Genomic DNA, 13,743 nt, shown 5'->3' with positions numbered 1-13,743 from the left:
AATAAGATCGTGCAAACAATTCTACCAAAGATTGTCTGGAAGCTGTAGTCAGGAACAAACTGTTAGAATAGTTTTCATAATATTCAGCAGCTACACAAGAGCTTGGTTGTTCTGACATATTTTGCACCATATACACTCGTTGACCAAATTGCAATTGGAAACCTTTCTGGTCATGTTTTAACAGTGGTTGAGCATGATTTTTAAAGCCAAGTAGAGAGAGAGCCTCTGGCTACTACTATGCAGGCGGAAACAAGGTAGGAAGAATTTTATTTTATGTATTCTGACTAGTCTTGTAATCTGAGCTGGTGCTCAGTTAAAATCTTGGTGATAGCATAAATAAAGTTGTTCAGTTTTCCCTTTGCTAAAGGTGTATCTTGCAAATGGCTTTTATGTGCTAGGGGCCTTGTCTGTGCAATGAGAAGTGGTTGTATTTAACTTCGCAACTATGGGGAATGCATTTGGTTTGTTCTATCAAAACAGCTTACTGCAGCAGAATTCTAAGATGCAATGTGCATGTAAAGAGAAATGGATACCCCAGATGGAACTAAGAAGAGAGAGTATCCTCCATTGTCACTCTTACCCCTTGGTGATGAAGGCTTGATTATAGTAAGCATGTTTGGTGCTAAGGAAACAGCCTGTACATTGTATTTAAATTCATTTTTATATTTACCAGACTTTTTTTTTCTAACTTCTAGTTACAGAAACCTTTGATCCCTGCTTGGATCTATATTAGAATGGGGTTGTAAAGTTCCTGCACAGCTGTGGGGTGTTAAACTGTCTCTCTCTAAGGCAAGAATATTGTATAAAATGATCTGCTCAGATAATTTTACAATGTAGACTGGCTTATTAAAGTTTGTTTGTTGATAGTATAGCAGCATAGTGGAAGAGCTCTGCACTACCTTGCAGCAGGCCTACACATTAGTCACTCTGCCTCTTTCTTCTGAGACCCACAGGGTTGAGGAAGGAAGTGTCTCATGTATAGGGCCCTACCAAATTCACAGTTCATTTTGGTCAATTTCATGGTCATAGGATTTTTAAAATAGTAAATTTCATGATTTCGGCTATTTAAATCTGAAATTTCATGGTGCTGACCCAAAAGTCAGTTGTGCGGGGGGACGCAAGGTTATTGTATGGGGCTCACGATATTGCTACCCTTACTTCCGTGCCGCTGCTGTAGTGGCACTGCCTTCAGAGCCGGGCAGTTGGAGAGCAGAGGCAGAGCCCAGCTCTGAAGGCAGAGCCGCTGCCAGCAGCAGCGCAGAAGTAAGAATGGCATGGTATGATGTTATCAACCTTAGTTCTGCGCTGCTGCCTGCAGAACTTGGCCCTCAGGCAGCAGCCGTCATTCTCTGGCCGCCCAGCTCTGAAGGTGGCAGCACAGAAGTAAGGGTGGGATGGGATGGTATTGCTACCCTTACTTCTGCGCTGCTGCTGGTAGGGTGCTCCCTCCAGAACTGGACGCCCAGCCAGCAGCCGCCACTCTCCAGCTGCTCAGCTCTGAAGGCAGCACAGAAGTAAGGGTAGCAATTCTGCGACCTCCCCTAAAATAACTTTACAACCCCCCTGAAACTCCCTTTTGGGTCAGGACACCCAATTTGATAAACTCTGGTTTCCCCCGTGACATCTGTATAATATAGGGTAAAAACACACATGCAAAAAGACCAAATTTCATAGGGGGAGACCTGATTTCATGGTTCGTGACACATTTTTCATGGCCTGAATTTGGTACGGCCCTACTCACAGACAGCTGTAGCGGCACAGGAGCTAGCAAACAGAGCTGTAAACAGGGGAGTTTGAGTGGGAGTTTGAAAGGGGAGTTTGTCTTGTGGTGCTTGTGTGGGGTTTGGTTTTGCTGTGGGTGGTGGTGTTTTGGTGTGATTTGTGTTTCCCAGATTAACAGGATTTAGGTGGGAAGGCTATGACAGATTCAGAGGTGGCAGTGGGAGTGACCCATGTAGCAGATGACACAATGAAGATGACTGGATGTGGAAGCTGTGGTATGTACATGATCCTGGAGGGGGTACCTGGTAAGAGTTTTGTCTGCATGAAATGCCGTCTGATAGAGCTGATGGAGGAAAAGATCAGAGGTTTGGAGATGCAGGTGGAAAGTCTGGTAGAGTTTAGGAAGGGGTTTGAGCAGATTATGGAGCAAAGACATGAGGTATCTGAAGGGAAAAGCTCAGACTTGCAGATGGAAGCAGGACTAGGGAATTCTGAGGGGAGACTGGGTGAGGAAAGTGGTCAGTGGAAGCATGTGACTAAAAGAACTAGGCAGAGGAAAAGACGGGCTAGTGAAGGAGAAATAGAGCTTCAGAATAGGTTTGCAGAGTTGGAAAATGAAGAAGGGGCTCAGCAGGTAGTCACTGAAGGTGACAGGGCAAGGAAGAAGAGAAGAGCGGTTAGTCCTATAGGAAAAGGGGAAGAGTTAATGGAGATTACACCAAATATGAGCCCCAGGAGGATACAGGATGAGTTAAAAAGGATTACAAGGGAGAATGGGAATGGAAAAAACTTGCAGCCAGAGGGAACAGGGGATAGACTGGAGAATAGCACCGTCACTAGGAAAAGGCAGGTCTATGTGATTGGGGACTCTTTACTGAGAAGAATAGATAGGCCTGTAACCAGAGCTGATCCAGAAAATAGGAGGGTGTGCTGTCTTCCAGGTGCTAAGATACGGGATGTAGACCTGAGGTTAAAAAGGATTCTAAAGGGAGCGGGAAAGAATCCCCTAATTATCCTTCATGTGGGAACAAATGATACGGCTAGATTCTCGCTGGAAAGTATTAAGGGAGACTATGCTAGGCTGGGGAGGACGCTTAAGGAAATTGAGGCTCAGGTGATCTTTAGTGGGATTCTGCCTGTTCCTAGAGAAGGGCAACAAAGGTGTGACAAGATTATGACTATCAATAGATGGCTTAGGCAGTGGTGCTATAAGGAGGGCTTTGGGATGTATGGCCATTGGGAGGCATTCATGGATAGAGGACAGTTCTCTCGGGATGGACTTCATCTGAGTAGGGAAGGAAATAGACTTCTAGGATGGAGGCTGGCACAACTGATTAAGAGAGCTTTAAACTAGGAATTTGGGGGAGATGGTTGGGAGATGTCCAGGTAATCTCCACGCCAGAATTTAGCATAGAGTGGAAAGAAAATGAAGTAAGAGTGGATACAGCTGTAGGTAGGAGGAAGGGCAGTGTAGATACAAGTCTAATAGGTTATACTGGTAGTAAAATAACCGTGCCTAATAGGGTACAGAATGTGAGTGAGGCCAAACAGCAAAAATTAAGATGTTTGTACACTAATGCAAGGAGCCTAGGTAACAAAATGGAGGAACTAGAGTTACTGGTGCAGGAAGTGAAACCAGATATTATAGGTATAACAGAGACCTGGTGGAATAGTAGTCATGACTGGGCTACAGGTATTGAAGGGTATGTGCTGTTTAGGAAAGACCGAAATAAAGGTAAAGGTGGTGGAGTAGCACTCTATATCAATGATGAGATAGAATGTAAAGAAATAAGAAGCGATGAAATGGATATGACTGAGTCTGTCTGGGCAATAATTAAATTGGGGAAGAAAACTATTAGAGCCTCCCCTGGGATAGTGCTTGGGGTGTGCTATAGACCGCCGGGATCTAATTTGGATATGGATAGAGCCCTTTTTAATGTTTTTAATAAAGTAAATACTAATGGAAACTGTGTGATCATGGGAGACTTTAACTTCCCAGATATAGACTGGAGGACGAGTGCTAGTAATAATAATAGGGCTCAGATTTTCCTAGATGCGATAGCTGATGGATTCCTTCAACAAGTAGTTGCTGAACCGACTAGAGGGGATGCCATTTTAGATTTGGTCTTGGTGAGTAATGAGGATCTCATAGAGGAAATGGTTGTAGGGGATAATCTTGGCTCAAGTGATCATGAGCTAATTCAGTTCAAATTGAATGGAAGGATTAACAAAAATAAATCTGCAACTAGGGTTTTTGATTTCAAAAGGGCTGACTTTCAAAAATTAAGGAAATTAGTTAGGGAAGTGGATTGGACTGAAGAATTTATGGGTTTAAAGGTAGAGGAGGCCTGGGATTATTTTAAATTAAAGCTGCAGAAGCTATCGGAAGCCTGCATCCCAAGAAAGGGGAAAAAATTCATAGGCAGGAGTTGTAGACCAAGCTGGATGAGCAAGCATCTTAGAGAGGTAATTAAGAAAAAGCAGAAATCATATAGGGAGTGGAAGAAGGGAGGGATCAGTAAGGAAAGCTACCTTATTGAGGTCAGAATATGTAGGGATAAAGTGAGACAGGCTAAAAGTCAAGTAGAGTTGGACCTTGCAAAGGGAATTAAAACCAATAGTAAAAGGTTCTATAGTCATATAAATAGGAAGAAAACAAAGAAAGAAGAAGTGGGACCGCTAAAAACTGAGGATGGAGTGGAGGTCAAGGATAATCTAGGCATGGCCCAATATCTAAACAAATACTTTGCCTCAGTCTTTAATAAGACTAAAGAGGATCTTAGGGATAATGGTAGCATGATAAATGGGAATGAGGATATGGAGGTAGACATCACCATATTTGAGGTAGAAGTGAAACTCAAACAGCTTAATGGGACTAAATCGGGGGGCCCAGATAATCTTCATCCAAGAATATTAAAAGAATTGGCACAAGAAATTGCAAGCCCATTAGCAAGAATTTTTAATGAATCTGTAAACTCAGGGGTTGTACCGTATGATTGGAGAATTGCTAACATAGTTCCCAGTTTTAAGAAAGGGAAAAAAAGTGATCCAAGTAATTATAGGCCTGTTAGTTTGACATCTGTAGTATGCAAGGTCTTGGAAAAAATTTTGAAGGAGAAGGTAGTTAAGGACATTGAAGTCAATGGTAAATGGGACAAAATACAACATGGTTTTACAAAAGGTAGATCGTGCCAAACCAACCTGATCTCCTTCTTTGAGAGAGTAACAGATTTTTTAGATAAAGGAAACGCAGTGGATCTAATTTACTTAGATTTTAGTAAGGCGTTTGATACTGTGCCACATGGGGAATTATTAGTTAAATTGGATAAGATGGGCATCAATAGGAAAATTGAAAGGTGGATAGGGAATTGGTTAAAGGGGAGACTACAACGGGTCCTACTGAAAGGTGAACTGTCAAGTTGGAGGGAGGTTACCAGTGGAGTTCCTCAAGGATCAGTTTTGGGACCAATCTTATTTAATCTTTTTATTACTGACCTGGGCACAAAAAGTGGGAGTGTGCTAATAAAGTTTGCAGATGATACAAAGCTGGGAGGTATTGCTAATTTAGAGAAGGACAGGGATACCCTACAGGAGGATCTGGATGACCTTGTAAACTGGAGTAATAGGAATAGGATGAAATTTAATAGTGAGAAGTGTAAGGTCATGCATTTAGGGATTAATAACAAGAATTTTAGTTATAAGCTAGGGACGCATCAACTAGAAGTAACGGAGGAGGAAAAGGACCTTGGAGTATTGGTTGATCATAGGATGACTATGAGCTGCCAATGTGATATGGCTGTGAAAAAAGCTAATGTCGTCTTGGGATGCATCAGGAGAGGTATTTCCAGTAGGGATAAGGAGGTTTTAGTACCGTTATATAAGGCACTGGTGAGACCTCACCTGGAATACTGTGTGCAGTTCTGGTCTCCCATGTTTAAGAAGGATGAATTCAAACTGGAACAGGTACAGAGAAGGGCTACTAGGATGATCTGAGGAATGGAAAACTTGTCTTATGAAAGGAGACTCAGGGAGCTTGGCTTGTTTAGCCTAACTAAAAGAAGGTTGAGGGGAGATATGATTACTCTCTATAAATATATCAGAGGGATAAATACCAGAGAGGGAGAGGAATTATTTAAACTCAGTACCAATGTGGACACAAGAACAAATGGATATAAACTGGCCACTAGGAAATTTAGATTAGAAATTAGACGAAGGTTTCTAACCATCAGAGGAGTGAAGTTTTGGAATAGCCTTCCGAGGGAAGTAGTGGGGGCAAAAGATCTATCTTGCTTTAAGATTAAACTCGATAAGTTTATGGAGGAGATGGTATGATGGGATAACATGGTTTTGGTAATTAAATATTCATGGTAAATAGGCCCAATAGACTGTGATGGGTTTTTAGATGGGGTAAGATCCAAGTTACCCGGGAAAGAATTTTCTGTAGTATCTGGCTGATGAATCTTGCCCATATGCTCAGGGTTTAGCTGATCGCCATATTTGGGGTCGGGAAGGAATTTTCCTCCAGGGCAGATTGGAAGGCCCTGGAGGTTTTTCGCCTTCCTCTGTAGCATGGGGCACGGGTCACTTGCTGGAGGATTCTCTGCTCCTTGAGGTCTTCAAACTACAATTTGAGGACTTCAATAGCACAGATATAGGTGTGAGGTCTTTTTTAGGAGTGGTGGGTGAAATTCTGTGGCCTGCATTGTGCAGGAGGTCAGACTAGATGATCATAATGGTCCCTTCTGACCTAAATATCTATGAATCTATGTAAACCTTTTGGGTAGCAAAGGAGCGGTGTTGACAGATTGCAAAGGGAGTCTTGTCCCTAACCGGAAGGAAGGTGATTACAGAATATGGGGCTTTTGGGGGATGGAGAGAGACATTCTCAAGGCCCCATCAGGAATAAGGAAGGATTAATTTTGTTGGCCTCTATGCAGAGTGTGCACAGAAGCCGTTTAAAAAATGAGTGACTACTACTTTTAACAAACAAATATGAGACTTTGCATAAACAATTCCACAAGAGTTCAGTATCGTTTGCTTTTCTTTTTTTTTCTTAAGTATAGTGATTTGTTGCATACATTTTAAGTTAACTTATAAAATACTGTTATCAAACAACTTTTGGAGAAAACACTTAGAATATAATATTTGAGAGAATATAACGAAAGTTAGCATAAATGTGTCTGAAGGTAATAGTGTGAAGGTGAGGTAATATCTCTTATTGAACTAATTTCTGTTGCTGGAAATTACGAGCTTTCAATCTACACAGAGATCTTCATCAGATCTGGGGAAGGAAGCAGAGTCTGAGCTAAATACAAGTTAGGACAGATTGTTAAGCAGAAGGGGTAACATGTTGAAGTTGGTCACTTGAAATGAAATGGGCAGTTGGGGATTAGCTTGTTATTCATAAAGGGTTTGCAGTGGGCAATTAAGAGTCACAGGCAGTGTGCTGTGTTACAAATTGTAACGAGTCATAAAACCAGCTTCCCTATAAAGTTCATGGGTTTTGGTATCAAGTAAATTTATGAATTTAAGTTCCCAAGCTCACCTTTCAAGTGTTTGCAGGTTTCCTTTGGGAGCAAGTACTAAGAGATCAGTTATGGCATGATGACTTTGTATAAAGTGTTCTCCCATGGGTGATACGGTGTTTTTGTCTTCTGTCATTTTTCTGTGTGAGTTCGTTAAGAGTGCAGTGATTGTCTGGTTTTTCCCATATAGTTGTTGGGGCATTTGACGCAGTACCACATGTTGTGATAAGTGTGTGTCGGACCCATGAATCTTGAACGGTGTGTTGTGGCAGGTATTAATCATTGTAACAGTGGAGATATGTCTGCAGGTTTTGCATCTGTTGTTCTGCAAGGGCCTGGTGCCACTTTGAGTTGGAGTGTCCTGGTTTGTCGCGAGCTTGCTTCTGATGATGAGCTTGGTGAGGTTGAGGGGGTTGTTTGAAGGCCAGAAGAGGGGATTTATGAAAGATTTCATTCGAGATCTGGCTCCCATCAAATATGGGTTGTAATTATTTGATGATACCCCATATGGGTTCCAGTGTGGGGAGGCAGGTGACAACTAGGGTGTGTGGTCAGTGGGTTTCTTTTTTCTGTGTAAATAATAAGATGGGACTTTCTCTGGCAGCCATTATATCTGAGCATAATAGAATAATTAGGACTAGGAACAGTGGCCTAGAGAGAACCAGCCTCTCTGTCAAACACAAAATAGCCCTCAGAAAAGGGAAAGTTTGCTGAAGAGGGAAAAGGACTTCATTCTATCCATGATACTTGCCTTAATGCCCACTTGTAATATTCTTCCACAACTGTCTTCATATCTTTCCTGCAGCCCCCTATGTAGAATGTTTCCTTGAATTGATCCAGGAGGGCTGCTGCATTCTCCTCTTTTTACTCCTGAGGGAATCATGTGCCAAAAAATTAAAAATCATGCACACAATATTTTAAAATTCTGCAAATTTTATTTGTCCGTAAATAAATGTGGCTCCAGCATGGTAGTGGGGAGCAGAGGCCACTGGCTGCATTGAGATGGGAGATCACCCTGAAGCCCCCACCTCCCGCAGTACAGGGACTCAGTAGTGAAGCTGCACCTGACCCTGACACAGTGCAAGGGCTGGGCCTGCCCCAGAAACACCCCAGGGCCCGGCCCCTCCCCTCTGTGCCAGGTGCACCAGGTGTGGGCAGTAAGCAGGCTAAACCCAGCAGGATCCAAGTGTAGAGGGACTTAGTGTGGGGGGATCCAGGTGTGGGGTGAGAGGTTTCTGTGTGGGGCAATCTGGGTGTGGGCAGCTCAGTGGGAGATCTGGATGCACAGAGGCTCATTGGGGGGTTCCAGGTGCAGGGGCAATGGGACTCTGCAGGGGATCCAGATGATGGTGGTTGGGCTCAGCGGGGGGGTCTGGGTGTGGGGAGATGGGTCTTGGCGGGGGGATCTGGGTGCTGGGGGAGTAGGGCTTGATGGGGTGGGGGTTCAGGTGCAGCTGCTTGGGGCTCAGTGAGGTGGGGGTCTGGGTGTGGGGGGCTTGTCAGAGGGGTCCAGGTCATAGAATGTCAGGGTTGGAAGAGACCTCAGGAGGTCATTTAGTCCAACCCCCTGCTCAAAGCAGGACCAATCCCCAATTAAATCATCCCAGCCAGGGCTTTGTCAAGCCTGACCAATGTCGAATAGAGGGGAACGATCACGTCCCTCGATCTGCTGGCAATGCCCCTACTTATACAGCCCAAAATGCCATTAGCCTTCTTGGCAACAAGGGCACACTGTTGACTCATATCCAGCTTCTCGTCCACTGTCACCCCTAGGTCCTTTTCCGCAGAACTGCTGCCTAGCCATTCGGTCCCTAGTCTGTAGCGGTGCATTGGATTCTTCCGTCCTAGGTGCAGGACTCTGCCCTTGTCCTTGTTGAACCTCATCAGATTTCTTTTGGCCCAGTCCTCCAATTTGTCTGGGTCCCTCTGTATCCTATCCCTTCCCTCCAGCATATCTACCTCTCTTCCCAGTTTAGTGTCATCTACAAAGTTGCTGAGGGTGCAATCCATACCATCCTCCAGATCATTTATAAAGATATTGAACAAAACCAGCCCCAGGACCGACCCCTGGGGCACTCCACTTGATACCGGCTGCCAACTAGACATGGAGCCGTTGATCACTACCCGTTGAGCCCGACAATCTAGCCAGCTTTCTATCCACCTTATAGTCCATTCATCCAACCAACCCATACTTCTTTAACTTGCTGGCAAGAATACTGTGGGAGACGGTGTCGAAAGCTTTGCTAAAGTCAAGGAACAACACGTCCACTTCTTTCCCTTCATCCACAGAACCAGTTATCTCGTCATAGAAGGCAATTAGATTAGTCAGGCATGACTTGCCCTTGGTGAATCCATGCTGACTGTTCCTGATCACTTTCCTCTCCTCTAAGTGCTTCAGAATTGATTCCTTGAGGACCTGCTCCATGATTTATGTAGGTATAGGGGGATAGGGCTTGTTGGCTGACGGTTCAATGGGCCTGCTTAATGAGGGAGCCCCAGCTGCTGCCGAGGGGATGCCACATGCTGGGATCTCGCTTCCCCCCCCATGATTCCCCTATCCCCTTTTCTTCTCCATCCCCCTCTTCTCACTCCCACTTTTCACTTCCCTTCAGCCCCCCTTCCCTCATTTCCCCTACCCCGCTTACCCAGCCCTACCACAGGAACTCACTGTTCCACAGAAAATAGGCTCCCAGAACACAGAAGGGGAGCACAACTGGAACTAGGACCAAAGAGGCTGCGTTCAACTGCAGAGCCCAAGACTAGATGCAGCCTCCGAGTTGGGCAGCTCTGCATTTGCAGAAATGAGCGGGGTGGGGTGGGAAGGCAGTGGTACATAACCCTGTGTGTCCCCACATGCCTTGCCTCTGTTTGGGGGGCAATCCCCCCCCCCCCCAAAAAAAACTGCACACACGGTGTGTCGTTCCCACGCCCCTTCCCGGGCTTGCCTGTTGTTTTCTGCACAGAAAAGCAGGAAACGTGCGGGGGTGGGGGACGTTTTCTGCTGCGGGCATGCAGTCCCTTGGAATCCCCTCAGGAGTAAGTCATTGGCACACATGTGCGCACAGCCCTGCCCCCTTCCCTGACGGTGCCTGGCTGTGGGGGAAGTGGCGTGTTTTCCCCCAAATTTTTTTTTTTGCATTTTTCTGCTCAGGGCACAGAAAAATGTGGGCCACATGAATTCTGTGACCCCACATCAGTGCAGAATGCCCTCCAGGAGTATCTTTTAAACCCTACCTTCGTCCCTTCAAATCCATCATCAAGACTTGCTTCTTCACTGATGCCTACAAGAAATTGACAAAATTCATTAATGTATAGAGTAGGGAAGTAGTTGGGTGTGCAGTTTTTGTTTTTTCTACATTTTGTATGCATTAAAAACACTTCTCCTCATCTTTCATATGATGCATGTCATTTTAAATAATCTCTCCCTCCAAGAGTTTAGTTTTCCTGTGTGTATGGACAGTGCCTAGCAAATGGTGGATGCTACTGAAATAAATAATAAAATGCTTAAGTGAACTGATCTAATAAAATCCTTACACCAGACCTTGAACTCATCCTGTGTGCAATGCCAGCAAGCATCCTCTTGTTTCTCACTAGTGATGCTTGCAGTTATGTTCTCTCTTGTAAATATTAACTTGCAAGACTACTGGAACCTTCGTACTCATTCTGTCTCTTGGGTGAATACATACTCTAAGTAAGCAGGCTTTACAAAAGGCTAATCTTTGCAGACCATAAGTAGTCTTGGCCGAATTTATTCTTAAACATTTTTTCAATTATCAATTTTAAATATTCACAGTTGAGAGAAATTTTTGATGGGGGGATCAGACAAATATTTCATGACAGTAGATGTTGAGATTAAAAAAGTTAAAGCTTTGTAACCATTAAAACACAAATTGTCTACAACCCATGTCAAAATATACAGAGTAAATATCCTTAAAGTTTTCAAGCAGCATTTTTCATACTTTGCCTATCTGTACATTTCAGTTATCATCCATGGAAATATTTTTCATTGGTTTGGTTTGTGTGTGTGAGGTTAAAGAACATTTACTGATAACAATCAAATCTTTACCATAGAGCATAATGTATGCTTGGTCCATCATTTAATTAGACTCATGTACTTAAGCCACCTCTAAATTTCAGCTGGTTGGGACAAAATAGCAGACTTGCATTAATTCTTATTCCCTCCAAGTGAAAGCATTGTCCTAGTCACTTCCTGCATACAACCTAACCTTTTGGCATCCAGAAATACATTCAGACTCGCACTTGCTTAGTCTCCATTGTTTGTGTTAGGTATATGTGTCACGAGGTGTGATTATATACACAGGGGCATGTTGCATCAGTATAGTATTGCTGCTGCTTTAGAGGTGACACAGTGTTATCAGAGTTAATTTATCCTGAAATTCTTTGATGATGGAGGGGTTCTGTTCTGTCCTGTCCTCTGCTTCAAATGAAGATGGATGCTTTTTACTTTTTAAGAATGCTTTGATAGTTTATGGATTGGGGTGGAACTCTACCAGTGCTTGAGCTACAATACCCTAAAGTGGGGGAAATAAAAAGTATAATATCTAATATAGCGATGTAAATCCAGTTAAGACGGTTATCCCAGTTTTACATGCTATATGAAGAGGAGTGCCGCAACATGCCACATCTCTCTTATGGGTGTGTGGTACGGTGGATGCCTTGGGCAGCCCTCTCTAAAAATGCTAAGGTGAGGGCAGGCTCCAAAAGGGAGAGCAGGTGCTCCAAAAACTTGTGGGTAGCACTGAAGTTAAACTCACCAACCAGTCACAAACTGTGCTTCTCGTCTCCCACACTGATTATGGAGAAGCTGAAAAAGAAATCTCACAGCCCCCTTTATTGCCTTCCAGTTCTGGTCCAGTACAGTTAGAAGTTATTTAAAAATTCCACTCACTATACAAAATGTTCTTCTGACCCTAAAGGATCACGTTACCAATTCAGTATTAGTTTGGATCTTACCGAAAATACCATGCTGCCAGCCAATCCTTTAGTGCCTAAAATTAAAGGTTTATTACAAGGAAAAAGGAAAGAACAAGAAGCGAGTTGTTAAATGATAAAGCCCTCAGATACATACGGAGATTTCAGAGTTCATATATCAGGTTCTTAGCAGTATTGGTGAGTTTGCAGCTTGAAAGCCCCTCTGGAACACATCCAAAGCTTGGATAGGTCATTCAGTCCTTTTTTTCAGAGCTTCAGTTTGTAGCAAAGTTACTCCAGATGTAAGAAGCAGGAATTAAGACAAAATGGAGATGATGTAGCTGCCCTTTATATTTTTTTGCCATGCAGCTTGTACTTCCTTTGTCCCAAACACAAGGTGCCCGGCACATGGCATGGAAAAATCTTAAGAGTTCTGTCCAGGGTCATGCCCCTACATGTCTTGCTGACTCATCAGGTGTATCCCCTGGCTCCTTTCAGTGGGTTCATTGTACAGCTGATGACCCTATACATACAAATCTATAACTCACAATACAAAGGTGATACCACCATACTTAGGGTTGCCAACTTTCTGATAGCACAAAACCGCCCCTTCAGCGCGCCTTCCCTGAGGCCAATGCCCCACCCCTTATCAGTGGCCCTGCCGCTGCTCACTCCATTCCTTCTCCCTCCATTGCTTGTTCTTCCCCCACCCTCCCTCCCTCCCTCAATTTCACTGGGCTGAGGCAGGGGATTGGGGTGCAGGAGGGTTTGAGGGCTCTGTCTTGGGGTGCGACCAGGGATGAGGGGCTTGGGGTGAAGAAGGGGGCTCCGAGCACTGGGCTGTGGTCAAGGGTTCAGAGTGTGAGAAGGGGGCTTTGGGCTGTGTCAAGGGGTGGGAGTGTGGGAGGGGGTGAGGGCTCAAGGCTGGGGGTGTGGGCTCCAGGGTGGGGCCAGAAATGAGGGGTTCAGGGTGCGGGAGGGGGCTTCAGGCTGGGGTTGAGGGGTTCGGAGTGTGTGGGGGGGAATGTGGGTTCTGGGAGAGAGTTTGGCTGCAGGAGGGGCTGCGGGTTCCAGGAGGGAGTTTGGGTGCGGGAGGGGGCTCAGGGCTGGGGCAGAAGGTTAGGGTGCGGGAGGTGGTTCAGGGTGCAGGCTCCAGATAGCACTTACCTCAGGCGGATCCCGGGAAGCTGCCAGCATGTTTCTCCGGCTCCTAGGCGGTGGCAAGGCCAGGCGGCTCTGCACATTACACCTGCCTGCAGGTGCCTCCCCTGCAGCTCCCACTGGCTGCGGTTCCCAGCCAATGGGCGCTGTGGAGCTGGTGCTCAGGGCAGAGGCAGTTCATGAAGCCCCCATGGCCACCTCTATGCCTGGGAGCTGGAGGAACATGACAGCAGCTTCCTGGGAGCCACGCGGAACTGGGTAGGGATCCTGCCAGCTCTGGACAAACTGGACTTTTAATGGCCCAGTTAGCAGTGCTGACTGAAGCTGCGAAGGTCCCTTTTCAACAGGGTGTTCTGATCGAAAACTGGACACCTGGCAACCCTAATCATACTTGGCAAATCAT

At 44.9% G+C, this 13,743-nt stretch overlaps 1 protein-coding gene across 17 annotated transcripts in view; it reads left to right on the top strand.

Moving 5' to 3' along the window:
- Positions 1 to 13,743, top strand: part of ADD1 (adducin 1) — a 136,152-nt gene that overhangs the window by 27,095 nt on the left and 95,314 nt on the right. The window contains exon 1 of one of the 17 annotated variants that reach the window (XM_073342666.1): positions 1,430 to 1,997. The exons of the other annotated variants lie outside the window; for them this stretch is intronic. The gene's annotated coding sequence lies outside the window, so the exon portion shown is untranslated. Of the gene's footprint in view, positions 1 to 1,429; positions 1,998 to 13,743 lie in introns of those variants that run through there. 17 annotated transcript variants of the gene reach the window in all.

This window comes from Lepidochelys kempii, chromosome 4, assembly GCF_965140265.1.
Source record: "Lepidochelys kempii isolate rLepKem1 chromosome 4, rLepKem1.hap2, whole genome shotgun sequence".
NCBI classification, from domain to species: domain Eukaryota; kingdom Metazoa; phylum Chordata; order Testudines; family Cheloniidae; genus Lepidochelys; species Lepidochelys kempii.
Note: the sequence above shows the minus strand (reverse complement) of the source record. Positions and strands in the feature narration are given on the sequence as shown.